At 32.3% G+C, this 16469-nt stretch overlaps 3 non-coding genes across 3 annotated transcripts; all 3 read right to left on the bottom strand.

The window, feature by feature from the left end:
* Window positions 1–2313: 2313 nt before the first annotated feature.
* On the bottom strand, window positions 2314–6284 carry LOC127010550 (large subunit ribosomal RNA). The gene has a single exon (XR_007763306.1). It is a non-coding gene; the product is annotated as a large subunit ribosomal RNA (ribosomal RNA).
* Window positions 6285–6686: 402 nt separating this feature from the next.
* On the bottom strand, window positions 6687–6865 carry LOC127010582 (5.8S ribosomal RNA). Its single transcript, XR_007763314.1, has one exon. It is a non-coding gene; the product is annotated as a 5.8S ribosomal RNA (ribosomal RNA).
* Window positions 6866–8068: 1203 nt separating this feature from the next.
* LOC127010519 (small subunit ribosomal RNA) lies at window positions 8069–10063 on the bottom strand. Its single transcript, XR_007763275.1, has one exon. It is a non-coding gene; the product is annotated as a small subunit ribosomal RNA (ribosomal RNA).
* Between the last annotated feature and the right edge of the window lie 6406 nt (window positions 10064–16469).

Raw genomic sequence — 16469 nt, 5'->3', positions numbered from 1 at the left:
TAGCTATTCTCATAAATATGTCACTTATATGCCATATCTATACAATTCATGCACTTTTATATGTATATTTGCTATATTATACATTATTATGCCTTATAGGTATTATACCTATAAGCCACATCCATACGATTGCTTAATATAAATATATGTATAATTTTTTATACATATTTTTTTTTATTTATGTATGGTTTTTTATTCATATCCATATACTGTATTCACTTTTATATGGATATGATTGGCGTTTTATATAGTATTGACAAAATCATAAGTTTGACCAATACGAGGAGAGGTCCGCCAACGACCACCTCCCTATAGGTGTTTTTGGACACGCTGTCTCCCATTCGACTGCTTAGTATACTAGGGGCTGCCCGCTCCGTATGATATTCTCTCGTATAACAAGAGAATGCAAGAAATATTCGTATTTTATGAATATAATCCATTTATTTTTCAATATCCATACGTTTTACTTAGTTTTTTGTACGGTATTGACAAAATCCTATGCATTTGCATAAGATTTATTTTGCCACAATTTATAGTACTAGTGCCGCCCTCACTAGGTATAAATATCTCATTTCGCTAGTAGTGTATGGGCAAATTCTACTAGCTATTCTCATAAATGCCTTCTTTATGCCATATCTATACAATTTATGCACTTTTATATGTATATTTGCTAATATTATACATTATTATGCCTTATAGGTATTATACCTATAAGCCATATACATACGATTTCATTTTTTTATTTATATATGGTTTTGTATTTATAACCATATACCGTATTTACTTTTATAAGGATATGATTGGCGTTTTATATAGTATTGACAAAATTATAAGTTTGACAAACACTTTTTTAAGTCTTTTAGTTAAAATTGTCATTTTTAATTGACTATCTAAACACTAGATATATTTGCACATGGAGCAAAGAGTATAAAAATTGGTCGCGTCACTAATAATATCGCGATACATTTTTACTACCATCAAAATACCACATACGTTTATATGTCCTCTTTATTTAATTTGGTTTCTAAACCTCAGGAATAGTTTTAATTATATGTGCGCTCTAAGTTGAATGAATTTCTTGAATCTCTTTACTTGAATTTCTAAGACTTAAAAATATTTATAAATAGATGTCCTATTGCATAATATTTTTTTATCGCTTCACTTATAAAATAACGATCCTGCCTTTCTACCTTTGAATAAACATTCATATAAACATGGAGAAAAAAACGTTCGCGTCACTAACAGTATGTGACGATAAAATTTTGCTAACATTAAAAGGAACATATTTTTATATGTCAACTCTTAGTTGAATTGGTCTATTGCTTAAGATTCTAGACCTTAGGAATATTTTTATATTATATGTTTGCCAATCTTCGCGTCACTAAAAAGATGACGATTCATATTGTTATTATTAGATGGTCGAGTTGTACTTATATTGATATGTTAATCAAATTGGTCTCTTACTTGAAAATCTAGACCTTAGGAATATTTTTATATTATATGTTTGCCAATCTTCGCGTCACTAATAAGATGACGATTCATATTGTTATTATTAGATGGTCGAGTTGTACTTATATTGATATGTTAATCAAATTGGTCTCTTACTTGAAAATCTAGACCTTAGGAATATTTTTATATTATATGTTTGCCAATCTTCGCGTCACTAATAAGATGACGATTCATATTGTTATTATTAGATGGTCGAGTTGTACTTATATTGATATGTTAATCAAATTGGTCTCTTACTTGAAAATCTAGACCTTAGGAATATTTTTATATTATATGTTTGCCAATCTTCGCGTCACTAATAAGATGACGATTCATATTGTTATTATTAGATGGTCGAGTTGTACTTATATTGATATGTTAATCAAATTGGTCTCTTACTTGAAAATCTAGACCTTAGGAATATTTTTATATTATATGTTTGCCAATCTTCGCGTCACTAATAAGATGACGATTCATATTATTATTAGATGGTCGAGTTGTACTTATATTGATATGTTAATCAAATTGGTCTCTTACTTGAAAATCTAGACCTTAGGAATATTTTTATATTATATGTTTGCCAATCTTCGCGTCACTAATAAGATGACGATTCATATTGTTATTATTAGATGGTCGAGTTGTACTTATATTGATATGTTAATCAAATTGGTCTCTTACTTGAAAATCTAGACCTTAGGAATGTAATATATAAAGGATTAAAAATTCGCCACAAAGCCAAGCAAACAATCAATGCATACAAATAGATTGTTGGTTGAACTTTATATAAGAAGTTCAACACAACAAATAAATTATGCAATTTTATTATCGAATCATCAAGCAAAGGATAAGCTTCAGTGGATCGCAGTATGGCAGCTGCTCAACCACTTACAACACCTTGCCTGTTACAAAAGTCGTTTACAATTGATTCTAGGCTTTGTCATTGTATTAAATAATGCTTTTATATGTAACTAGCGCGGCATCAGGTGATCAAAGATCCTCCCAATTTACTATGTTACAAATTACATTGGCATCACATCCATTGTCGTTTAAAAAGTAAATTATAAACTTTAAATGGTTTAGAAGCCATACAATGCAAATTGCCCCTTATTTATCATTGCAGTCCAGCACGGATACGACCTTAGAGGCGTTCAGGCATAATCCAACGGACGTAGCGTCATACCACTGTTCGCTCGAACAAGTATTGTGCCATTGGTCCGTACCTGCGGTTCCTCTCGTACTACGCAGGAATGCTGTCGCAACAACGTTTTGTCATTAGTAGGGTAAAACTAACCTGTCTCACGACGGTCTAAACCCAGCTCACGTTCCCTTGCATGGGTGAACAATCCAACGCTTGGTGAATTTTGCTTCACAATGATAGGAAGAGCCGACATCGAAGGATCAAAAAGCGACGTCGCTATGAACGCTTGGCCGCCACAAGCCAGTTATCCCTATGGTAACTTTTCTGACACCTCTTGTTAAAAACTCTTTAAACCAAAAGGATCGATAGGCCGAGCTTTTGCTGTCCCTGTGTGTACTGAACACCGAGATCAAGTCAGCATTTGCCCTTTTGCTCTATGTGTGGTTTCTGTCCGCACTGAGCTGGCCTTGGGACACCTCCGTTATTATTTGAGAGATGTACCGCCCCAGTCAAACTCCCTACCTGGCAATGTCCTTGAATTGGATCATACCTGAGTAATTGGAGTTATACCAAATTTTCAAATCAAAAATACATAAATGCACCGTTTTATTAAAGAATTTGTTTGCGATTATATAACAAACTCGTGATACTTTGATCAAGAAGCTTGCATCAAAACCCAATACCATAAGATATAATAAATATATCCGTATAATGGCTAGGAAATGATACACGTTCCATTTAATCAAGTAAGTAAGGAAACAATAAGAGTAGTGGTATTTCATTGGCGATACCAAACCGAGGTCTAATATCTCCCACTTATTCTACACCTCTTATGTCTCCTTACACTGCCAGATTAGAGTCAAGCTCAAAAGGGTCTTCTTTCCCCGCTAATTATTCCAAGCCCGTTCCCTTGGCTGTGGTTTCGCTAGATAGTAGATAGGGACAGTAGGAATCTCGTTAATCCATTCATGCGCGTCACTAATTAGATGACGAGGCATTTGGCTACCTTAAGAGAGTCATAGTTACTCCCGCCGTTGACCCGCGCTTACTTGAATTTCTTCACTTTGACATTCAGAGCACTGGGCAGAAATCACATTGTGTCAACACCCGCTAGGGCCATCACAATGCTTTGTTTTAATTAGACAGTCGGATTCCCCAAGTCCGTGCCAGTTCTGAATTGATTGTTAATTGATAATCGTTATAATTAATAAGAACTAATTGGTTTAACCCAATTAGTATTCTTAAAAATTTTAGCAAGAAAGTTCCACAATTGGCTACGTAACTAAACTATCCGGGGAACAAGTAACTAACATAAATGCTAGAAACTCTATTTACCCAGAACGAGCACATAAACCATGTTATTGTTTCCCAATCAAGCCCGACTATCTCAATCTTCAGAGCCAATCCTTATCCCGAAGTTACGGATCTAATTTGCCGACTTCCCTTACCTACATTATTCTATCGACTAGAGACTCTTCACCTTGGAGACCAGCTGCGGATATTGGTACGGCCTGTTGAGAAGTTTGCGTGTCCCCACCATAAATTTTCAAGGTCCGAGGAGAAAATATCGACACAACAGTATATGTCATGCTCTTCTAGCCCATCTACCATATCTCTCTGCGAAAGACTTCCATGGTAGTACGGCTATAAAACAGAAAAGAAAACTCTTCCGATATCTCTCGACGGCTTCTTTATGGTCGTTCCTGTTGCCAGGATGAGCACGAGGCCCATATTTAATAACAAACGGATACTCAACAGGTTACGGAATTGGAACCGTATTCCCTTTCGTTCAAAATTATTCAAGTATATTAATTTAGCTAGATTTTATATAATATATATATTTGTTTGGCATTTGTATTTTACTTGAAAATTTTCGGCTTTCGCCTTGAACTTAGGACCGACTAACTCGTGATCAACCACTGTTCACACGAAACCCTTCTCCACTTCAGTCCTCCAAGGTCTCCTTCGATTATTTGCTACTACCACCAAGATCTGTACCAATGGCAGCTCCATGCAGGCTTACGCCAAACACTTCTACGCATACCATTGTACCTTCCTACTCACTAAAGTTTCAAAATTTATATTACAAGTAATATAAATCATCTACTTTAGCGGTAATGTATAGGTATACAACTTAAGCGCCATCCATTTTAAGGGCTAGTTGCTTCGGCAGGTGAGTTGTTACACACTCCTTAGCGGATTTCGACTTCCATGATCACCGTCCTGCTGTTTTAAGCAACCAACGCCTTTCATGGTATCTGCATGAGTTGTTAATTTGGGCACCGTAACATTACGTTTGGTTCATCCCACAGCGCCAGTTCTGCTTACCAAAAGTGGCCCACTGGGCACATTATATCATAACCTTGAACTTCATATCAAGAAAGTTAAGGTTCTTACCCATTTAAAGTTTGAGAATAGGTTAAGATCGTTTCGACCCTAAGGCCTCTAATCATTCGCTTTACCAGATAAGATTATTTTATATAATATTAAAATGCACCAGCTATCCTGAGGGAAACTTCGGAAGGAACCAGCTACTAGATGGTTCGATTGGTCTTTCGCCCCTATACTCAATTCTGACAATCGATTTGCACGTCAGAACTGTTTCGGTCTTCCATCAGGGTTTCCCCTGACTTCAACCTGATCAAGTATAGTTCACCATCTTTCGGGTCACAGCATATATGCTCAAGGTACGTTCCAGTTAGAGGCATAAATAATATAAATATCATTATACATAACTATATAGAACGCCCCGGGATTGTGTTAATTAGCTATAAATAGTTAAAAAACTAATCCCATTATTAGTCAAGTTAATTACGCTATTAGGTTTATATCCCAATAACTTGCACATATGTTAGACTCCTTGGTCCGTGTTTCAAGACGGGTCCCGAAGGTATCCTGAATCTTTCGCATTGTTAATCCTACAAGTGCATATAATAAACACAAAAATCAATGATAATTATGCCATTATATAATTCCGAAAAATTAACGCACTGTATTCATATAAATCTATCAGCACTTTATCAAATTAATAACATTTATTCTGTGTTAAAATGCAAGCAAATTAATTTGAATAAACTATAAGTTATATTTTATGATAAATTTGGTATGCTAATAGATTACAATGTCCTTATATGGAAAAAATGCACACTATTATCATAATATTGTTTAAATATTACAATTCTAATGATGAATTTTCCATAACGGATATTCAGGTTCATCGGGCTTAACCTCTAAGCAGTTTCACGTACTGTTTAACTCTCTATTCAGAGTTCTTTTCAACTTTCCCTCACGGTACTTGTTTACTATCGGTCTCATGGTTATATTTAGTTTTAGATGGAGTTTACCACCCACTTAGTGCTGCACTATCAAGCAACACGACTCTTTGGAAACATCATCTAGTAATCATTAACGTTATACGGGCCTGGCACCCTCTATGGGTAAATGGCCTCATTTAAGAAGGACTTAAATCGTTAATTTCTCATACTAGAATATTGACGCTCCATACACTGCATCTCACATTTGCCATATAGACAAAGTGACTTAGTGCTGAACTGATTTCTTTTCGCTCGCCGCTACTAAGAAAATCCTTGTTAGTTTCTTTTCCTCCCCTAATTAATATGCTTAAATTCAGGGGGTAGTCCCATATGAGTTGAGGTTGTGTATAACTTTTATATGCAATTAATTCTTTATATATAATGATAAAACATTTTATTAAATTCGTTATATTAATAATATCTGTATATAAATGGCATTTGTTTGATTTAACGAATCAACGAAGAACAATAATATTGTCAACGGTTTTCTATTTTCTAATCATTAATAAGAGACAATTCTAGATAAATTTTTATGCTAGACATTTCTCAGTATCATTTGATTGAAAAAGAAAATATTTCTCTTCGTTTTTCACATTCAAATTATTTACTAATGTGAGATAATGTTTTTCATATATTTTTTAATATTATGAATAAAATAATTAAATTATTATTATCCAATAATATACCATATGCTTATAAAATTTCATTATAAAATTTGTATAAGCAACTTAATTAGCATAGTCTTACAACCCTCAACCATATGTAGTCCAAGCAGCACTATAAAATTAATTAAAGTACATAACAGCATGGACTGCGATATGCGTTCAAAATGTCGATGTTCATGTGTCCTGCAGTTCACACGATGACGCACAGTTTGCTGCGTTCTTCATCGACCCATGAGCCGAGTGATCCACCGCTTAGAGTTTTATAAATTGGTTTCTTAATTTTGTCAAATATGTTTTTATTGAAAGAAATTAAAAATACACCATTTTACTGGCATATATCAATTCCTTCAATAAATTTATTTTTATACCTAAAACGAATGCTGCGAAATGTCTTAGTTTTATATAACCAATATATATCAAAGTATTTCTTTTTAAATTGCATTTATTGTAAATAAATATATATATATATATATTAATACTTTTTTAGCGATATAAATTGAAATTTATATAAAACATTAACCTGTATAAAACCAGGTACAACATTGTACATTTTAGGTTGTTGCATTATCCAATGTATGCGCATAACTGAGATGAACAATACATATCGCAACGCGTGTATATTATGGTCCATATACACACAGTATTTTAATTGTGTTTATATACAATAATAATTTAATATTATTATTTTAATAATTCGATTTGCTTGTTCGAATTTTTATTTGTTTGTTTTGGCTGCTTATTATTTCTCTCATATGTATTAAATACAATATATAATTTTAATATTTGCATTATTTCGATTTGCTTGTTCGAAATTTCATTTGATCTATATTAGATCATATACATTTTGGCAATTCATATTTTATTTGTATTACTATAATGTATTTATTATAATATAAACAAATATTTTATTAACGGTAAGGATATACAATAATAATTTAATATTATTATTTTAATAATTCGATTTGCTTGTTCGAATTTTTATTTGTTTGCTTTGGCTGCTTATTATTTCTCTCATATGTATTAAATACAATATATAATTTTAATATTTGCATTATTTCGATTTGCTTGTTCGAAATTTTATTTGATCTATATTAGATCTCATATACATTTTGGCAATTCATATTTTATTTGTATTATTATAATGTATTTATTATAATATAAACAAATATTTTATTAACGGTAAGGATATACAATAATAATTTAATATTATTATTTTAATAATTCGATTTGCTTGTTCGAATTTTTATTTGTTTGCTTTGGCTGCTTATTAATTTCTCTCATATGTATTAAATACAATATATAATTTTAATATTTGCATTATTTCGATTTGCTTGTTCGAAATTTCATTTGATCTATAATAGATCTCATATACATTTTGGCAATTCATATTTTATTTGTAATACTATAATGTATTTATTATAATATAAACAAATATTTTATTAACGGTAAGGATATTAAAACATTAATGATCCTTCCGCAGGTTCACCTACGGAAACCTTGTTACGACTTTTACTTCCTCTAAATAATCAAGTTCGGTCAACTTTTGCGAAACAACCGTAACACGCAAGGCGTCACAGTGATCACGTCCGGAGACCTCACTAAATAATTCAATCGGTAGTAGCGACGGGCGGTGTGTACAAAGGGCAGGGACGTAATCAATGCGAGTTAATGACTCACACTTACTGGGAATTCCAAGTTCATGTGAACAGTTTCAGTTCACAATCCCAAGCATGAAAGTGGTTCAGCGGTTTACCCGGACCTCTCGGTCTAGGAAATACACGTTGATACTTTCATTGTAGCGCGCGTGCAGCCCAGGACATCTAAGGGCATCACAGACCTGTTATTGCTCAATCTCATTATTGCTAGACGCAATTTGTCCATTTAAGAAGCTAGTGTCCTTATAATGGGACAAACCAACAGGTACGGCTCCACTTATATAAACACATTCAAACACAATAAACATTTTACTGCCACCATGAATGAAGGCTATATAAGCTTCAACACCATAATCCTGAAGATATCTATTTAATATATTTGAGTCTCGTTCGTTATCGGAATTAACCAGACAAATCACTCCACGAACTAAGAACGGCCATGCACCACCACCCATAGATTCGAGAAAGAGCTATCAATCTGTCTTACACACTTATGTTCGGACCTGGTAAGTTTTCCCGTGTTGAGTCAAATTAAGCCGCAGGCTCCACTCCTGGTGGTGCCCTTCCGTCAATTCCTTTAAGTTTCAGCTTTGCAACCATACTTCCCCCGGAGCCCAAAAGCTTTGGTTTCCCGGGAAGCGACTGAGAGAGCCATAAAAGTAGCTACACCCAATTGCTAGCTGGCATCGTTTATGGTTAGAACTAGGGCGGTATCTGATCGCCTTCGAACCTCTAACTTTCGTTCTTGATTAATGAAAACATCTTTGGCAAATGCTTTCGCTTAAGTTAGTCTTACGACGGTCCAAGAATTTCACCTCTCGCGTCGTAATACTAATGCCCCCAAACTGCTTCTATTAATCATTACCTCTTGATCTGAAAACCAATGAAAGCAGAACAGAGGTCTTATTTCATTATCCCATGCACAGAATATTCAGGCATTTGAAGCCTGCTTTAAGCACTCTAATTTGTTCAAAGTAATTGTACCGGCCCACAATAACACTCGTTTAAGAGCACTAATGCAGGTTTTTAAATAGGAGGAACATATGAAAAAATACAAGTATCTAAGCACATGTAAGAACTCCACCGGTAATACGCTTACATACATAAAGGTATAGTACTAACCACAATTGTAAGTTGTACTACCCGTATGAAGCACAAGTTCAACTACGAACGTTTTAACCGCAACAACTTTAATATACGCTATTGGAGCTGGAATTACCGCGGCTGCTGGCACCAGACTTGCCCTCCAATTGGTCCTTGTTAAAGGATTTAAAGTGTACTCATTCCAATTACAGGGCCTCGGATATGAGTCCTGTATTGTTATTTTTCGTCACTACCTCCCCGAGCTGGGAGTGGGTAATTTACGCGCCTGCTGCCTTCCTTAGATGTGGTAGCCGTTTCTCAGGCTCCCTCTCCGGAATCGAACCCTGATTCCCCGTTACCCGTTGCAACCATGGTAGTCCTAGATACTACCATCAAAAGTTGATAGGGCAGACATTTGAAAGATCTGTCGTCGGTACAAGACCATACGATCTGCATGTTATCTAGAGTTCAACCAATATAACGATCTTGCGATCGCTTGGTTTTAGCCTAATAAAAGCACATGTTCCATAAGGTTCATGTTTTAATTGCATGTATTAGCTCTAGAATTACCACAGTTATCCAAGTAACTGTTAACGATCTAAGGAACCATAACTGATATAATGAGCCTTTTGCGGTTTCACTTTTAATTCGTGTGTACTTAGACATGCATGGCTTAATCTTTGAGACAAGCATATAACTACTGGCAGGATCAACCAGAATAATGTTTTTATTCATATTTCATTCATATTTTTTGAATAGAAATTAGCAATATATATGTTGTTATAGATTTTATTTCTATCGAATACGGCCATTTTTATATAGCATTCGTATACGTTTGTTTTCCAATTTATACTTGTTTCGCCACTAATAATAACAAGTTTTTATTGATGTCAAAAAGAATCATATTCTTTATAAACACAATATTTATTTTTCATATATTTTCTTTATATATGCACATTTCATTCTAAAATATCATTTTTGTTCGACATACATAATATATTGTATCCACACATGTACAATTTTTGTTTAACCAATATAAGATATTGAGTTAATCATTTGTATTTTGACGATAAATTTAAAATTTATCTATATATATCCATATAAGTCTCTGGTAATATATAAAATAGAACCGAGTGTATATATATAATTATTACTACTATATTTATTTCTTAAATAATATATACTTATATATTATTTATATATATACTCTTTATTATATATTATATAATTTCTTAAATAACTCTCTTAATAGCTATTTTTTATTATCAACAATATAAGTTGATATTAATATTGAAAATGTATTCATAATTACATTTTTATATTTCTTTGGTAGACTTTTATGTACTATTATTATTTAATAATACACATATAATATAAATCATGTTAGCCTACCTCCTAAAATTAACGATAAAATTCGGAAACAATTTGTTATTCTATGTACAATAGAAACTTGGCCTTTGTTTCAACGTTATTATCTTTGGGCTTAAAATATTAACCGCGGAGCCAAGTCTCGTATTCAAATAAATGAATAAAGAAACAAATTTGACGGATAATATCTTCTCTACTGACATATGTCAATAGCAGACGGCCGGCCCATTGACCATCCTATAGTAGTTTTTGGACACGCTGTCTCCCATTCGGGTATATTCAATTTACTTTGCCACTCACCCATATAGTGTTCTCTTATATAATAAGACAACGCACTTTTATATTCATTATATGGATATATTGCCTTCCTCATATTTGCCACACCACCTATAGTAGTTTTTGGACACGCTGTCTCCCATTCGGGTATATTCAATTTACTTTGCCACTCACCCATATAGTGTTCTCTTATATAATAAGAAAACGCACTTTTATTTTCATTATATGGATATATTGCCTTCCTCATATTTGCCACACCACCTATAGTAGTTTTTGGACACGCTGTCTCCCATTCGGGTATATTCAATTTACTTTGCCACTCACCCATATAGTGTTCTCTTATATAATAAGAAAACGCACTTTTATTTTCATTATATGGATATATTGCCTTCCTCATATTTGCCACACCACCTATAGTAGTTTTTGGACACGCTGTCTCCCATTCGGGTATATTCAATTCTCTTTGCCACTCACCCTTATAGTATTCTCTTATTTAATAAGAATACTAAAATACTTCTCATATTATAGATGTAATCTATTAACTTCTCAATATCCATACGGTTTATGTATCGTATTGACAAAATCCTATGCATTTGCATAAGATTTATTTTGCCACAATTTATAGTACTAGTGCCGCCCTCACTAGGTATAAATATCTCATTTCGCTAGTAGTGTATGGGCAAATTCTACTAGCTATTCTCATAAATATGTCACTTATATGCCATATCTATACAATTCATGCACTTTTATATGTATATTTGCTATATTATACATTATTATGCCTTATAGGTATTATACCTATAAGCCACATCCATACGATTGCTTAATATAAATATATGTATAATTTTTTATACATATTTTTTTTTTATTTATGTATGGTTTTTTATTCATATCCATATACTGTATTCACTTTTATATGGATATGATTGGCGTTTTATATAGTATTGACAAAATCATAAGTTTGACCAATACGAGGAGAGGTCCGCCAACGACCACCTCCCTATAGGTGTTTTTGGACACGCTGTCTCCCATTCGACTGCTTACTATACTAGGGGCTACCCGCTCCGTATGATATTCTCTCATATAACAAGAGAATGCAAGAAATATTCGTATTTTATGAATATAATCCATTTATTTTTCAATATCCATACGTTTTACTTAGTTTTTTGTACGGTATTGACAAAATCCTATGCATTTGCATAAGATTTATTTTGCCACAATTTATAGTACTAGTGCCGCCCTCACTAGGTATAAATATCTCATTTCGCTAGTAGTGTATGGGGAAATTCTACTAGCTATTCTCATAAATATGTCACTTATATGCCATATCTATACAATTCATGCACTTTTATATGTATATTTGCTATATTATACATTATTATGCCTTATAGGTATTATACCTATAAGCCACATCCATACGATTGCTTAATATAAATATATGTATAATTTTTTATACATATTTTTTTTTTATTTATGTATGGTTTTTTATTCATATCCATATACTGTATTCAATTTTATATGGATATGATTGGCGTTTTATATAGTATTGACAAAATCATAAGTTTGACCAATACGAGGAGAGGTCCGCCAACGACCACCTCCCTATAGGTGTTTTTGGACACGCTGTCTCCCATTCGACTGCTTACTATACTAGGGGCTACCCGCTCCGTATGATATTCTCTCATATAACAAGAGAATGCAAGAAATATTCGTATTTTATGAATATAATCCATTTATTTTTCAATATCCATACGTTTTACTTAGTTTTTTATACGGTATTGACAAAATCCTATGCATTTGCATAAGATTTATTTTGCCACAATTTATAGTACTAGTGCCGCCCTCACTAGGTATAAATATCTCATTTCGCTAGTAGTGTATGGGCAAATTCTACTAGCTATTCTCATAAATATGTCACTTATATGCCATATCTATACAATTCATGCACTTTTATATGTATATTTGCTATATTATACATTATTATGCCTTATAGGTATTATACCTATAAGCCACATCCATACGATTGCTTAATATAAATATATGTATAATTTTTTATACATATTTTTTTTTATTTATGTATGGTTTTTTATTCATATCCATATACTGTATTCACTTTTATATGGATATGATTGGCGTTTTATATAGTATTGACAAAATCATAAGTTTGACCAATACGAGGAGAGGTCCGCCAACGACCACCTCCCTATAGGTGTTTTTGGACACGCTGTCTCCCATTCGACTGCTTACTATACTAGGGGCTACCCGCTCCGTATGATATTCTCTCATATAACAAGAGAATGCAAGAAATATTCGTATTTTATGAATATAATCCATTTATTTTTCAATATCCATACGTTTTACTTAGTTTTTTGTACGGTATTGACAAAATCCTATGCATTTGCATAAGATTTATTTTGCCACAATTTATAGTACTAGTGCCGCCCTCACTAGGTATAAATATCTCATTTCGCTAGTAGTGTATGGGCAAATTCTACTAGCTATTCTCATAAATATGTCACTTATATGCCATATCTATACAATTCATGCACTTTTATATGTATATTTGCTATATTATACATTATTATGCCTTATAGGTATTATACCTATAAGCCACATCCATACGATTGCTTAATATAAATATATGTATAATTTTTTATACATATTTTTTTTTATTTATGTATGGTTTTTTATTCATATCCATATACTGTATTCACTTTTATATGGATATGATTGGCGTTTTATATAGTATTGACAAAATCATAAGTTTGACCAATACGAGGAGAGGTCCGCCAACGACCACCTCCCTATAGGTGTTTTTGGACACGCTGTCTCCCATTCGACTGCTTACTATACTAGGGGCTGCCCGCTCCGTATGATATTCTCTCGTATAACAAGAGAATGCAAGAAATATTCGTATTTTATGAATATAATCCATTTATTTTTCAATATCCATACGTTTTACTTAGTTTTTTGTACGGTATTGACAAAATCCTATGCATTTGCATAAGATTTATTTTGCCACAATTTATAGTACTAGTGCCGCCCTCACTAGGTATAAATATCTCATTTCGCTAGTAGTGTATGGGCAAATTCTACTAGCTATTCTCATAAATGCCTTCTTTATGCCATATCTATACAATTTATGCACTTTTATATGTATATTTGCTAATATTATACATTATTATGCCTTATAGGTATTATACCTATAAGCCATATACATACGATTTCATTTTTTTATTTATATATGGTTTTGTATTTATAACCATATACCGTATTTACTTTTATAAGGATATGATTGGCGTTTTATATAGTATTGACAAAATTATAAGTTTGACAAACACTTTTTTAAGTCTTTTAGTTAAAATTGTCATTTTTAATTGACTATCTAAACACTAGATATATTTGCACATGGAGCAAAGAGTATAAAAATTGGTCGCGTCACTAATAATATCGCGATACATTTTTACTACCATCAAAATACCACATACGTTTATATGTCCTCTTTATTTAATTTGGTTTCTAAACCTCAGGAATAGTTTTAATTATATGTGCGCTCTAAGTTGAATGAATTTCTTGAATCTCTTTACTTGAATTTCTAAGACTTAAAAATATTTATAAATAGATGTCCTATTGCATAATATTTTTTTATCGCTTCACTTATAAAATAACGATCCTGCCTTTCTACCTTTGAATAAACATTCATATAAACATGGAGAAAAAAACGTTCGCGTCACTAACAGTATGTGACGATAAAATTTTGCTAACATTAAAAGGAACATATTTTTATATGTCAACTCTTAGTTGAATTGGTCTATTGCTTAAGATTCTAGACCTTAGGAATATTTTTATATTATATGTTTGCCAATCTTCGCGTCACTAAAAAGATGACGATTCATATTGTTATTATTAGATGGTCGAGTTGTACTTATATTGATATGTTAATCAAATTGGTCTCTTACTTGAAAATCTAGACCTTAGGAATATTTTTATATTATATGTTTGCCAATCTTCGCGTCACTAATAAGATGACGATTCATATTGTTATTATTAGATGGTCGAGTTGTACTTATATTGATATGTTAATCAAATTGGTCTCTTACTTGAAAATCTAGACCTTAGGAATATTTGTATATTATATGTTTGCCAATCTTCGCGTCAGTAATAAGATGACGATTCATATTGTTATTATTAGATGGTCGAGTTGTACTTATATTGATATGTTAATCAAATTGGTCTCTTACTTGAAAATCTAGACCTTAGGAATATTTTTATATTATATGTTTGCCAATCTTCGCGTCACTAATAAGATGACGATTCATATTGTTATTATTAGATGGTCGAGTTGTACTTATATTGATATGTTAATCAAATTGGTCTCTTACTTGAAAATCTAGACCTTAGGAATATTTTTATATTATATGTTTGCCAATCTTCGCGTCACTAATAAGATGACGATTCATATTGTTATTATTAGATGGTCGAGTTGTACTTATATTGATATGTTAATCAAATTGGTCTCTTACTTGAAAATCTAGACCTTAGGAATATTTTTATATTATATGTTTGCCAATCTTCGCGTCACTAATAAGATGACGATTCATATTGTTATTATTAGATGGTCGAGTTGTACTTATATTGATATGTTAATCAAATTGGTCTCTTACTTGAAAATCTAGACCTTAGGAATATTTTTATATTATATGTTTGCCAATCTTCGCGTCACTAATAAGATGACGATTCATATTGTTATTATTAGATGGTCGAGTTGTACTTATATTGATATGTTAATCAAATTGGTCTCTTACTTGAAAATCTAGACCTTAGGAATATTTTTATATTATATGTTTGCCAATCTTCGCGTCACTAATAAGATGACGATTCATATTATTATTAGATGGTCGAGTTGTACTTATATTGATATGTTAATCAAATTGGTCTCTTACTTGAAAATCTAGACCTTAGGAATATTTTTATATTATATGTTTGCCAATCTTCGCGTCACTAATAAGATGACGATTCATATTATTATTAGATGGTCGAGTTGTACTTATATTGATATGTTAATCAAATTGGTCTCTTACTTGAAAATCTAGACCTTAGGAATATTTTTATATTATATGTTTGCCAATCTTCGCGTCACTAATAAGATGACGATTCATATTGTTATTATTAGATGGTCGAGTTGTACTTATATTGATATGTTAATCAAATTGGTCTCTTACTTGAAAATCTAGACCTTAGGAATATTTTTATATTATATGTTTGCCAATCTTCGCGTCACTAATAAGATGACGATTCATATTGTTATTATTAGATGGTCGAGTTGTACTTATATTGATATGTTAATCAAATTGGTCTCTTACTTGAAAATCTAGACCTTAGGAATGTAATATATAAAGGATTAAAAATTCGCCACAAAGCCAAGCAAACAATCAATGCATACAAATAGATTGTTGGTTGAACTTTATATAAGAAGTTCAAC

Source organism: Drosophila biarmipes, chromosome X, assembly GCF_025231255.1.
Source record: "Drosophila biarmipes strain raj3 chromosome X, RU_DBia_V1.1, whole genome shotgun sequence".
In the NCBI taxonomy this organism is placed as follows: Eukaryota; Metazoa; Arthropoda; class Insecta; order Diptera; family Drosophilidae; genus Drosophila; species Drosophila biarmipes.
Note: the sequence above shows the minus strand (reverse complement) of the source record. Positions and strands in the feature narration are given on the sequence as shown.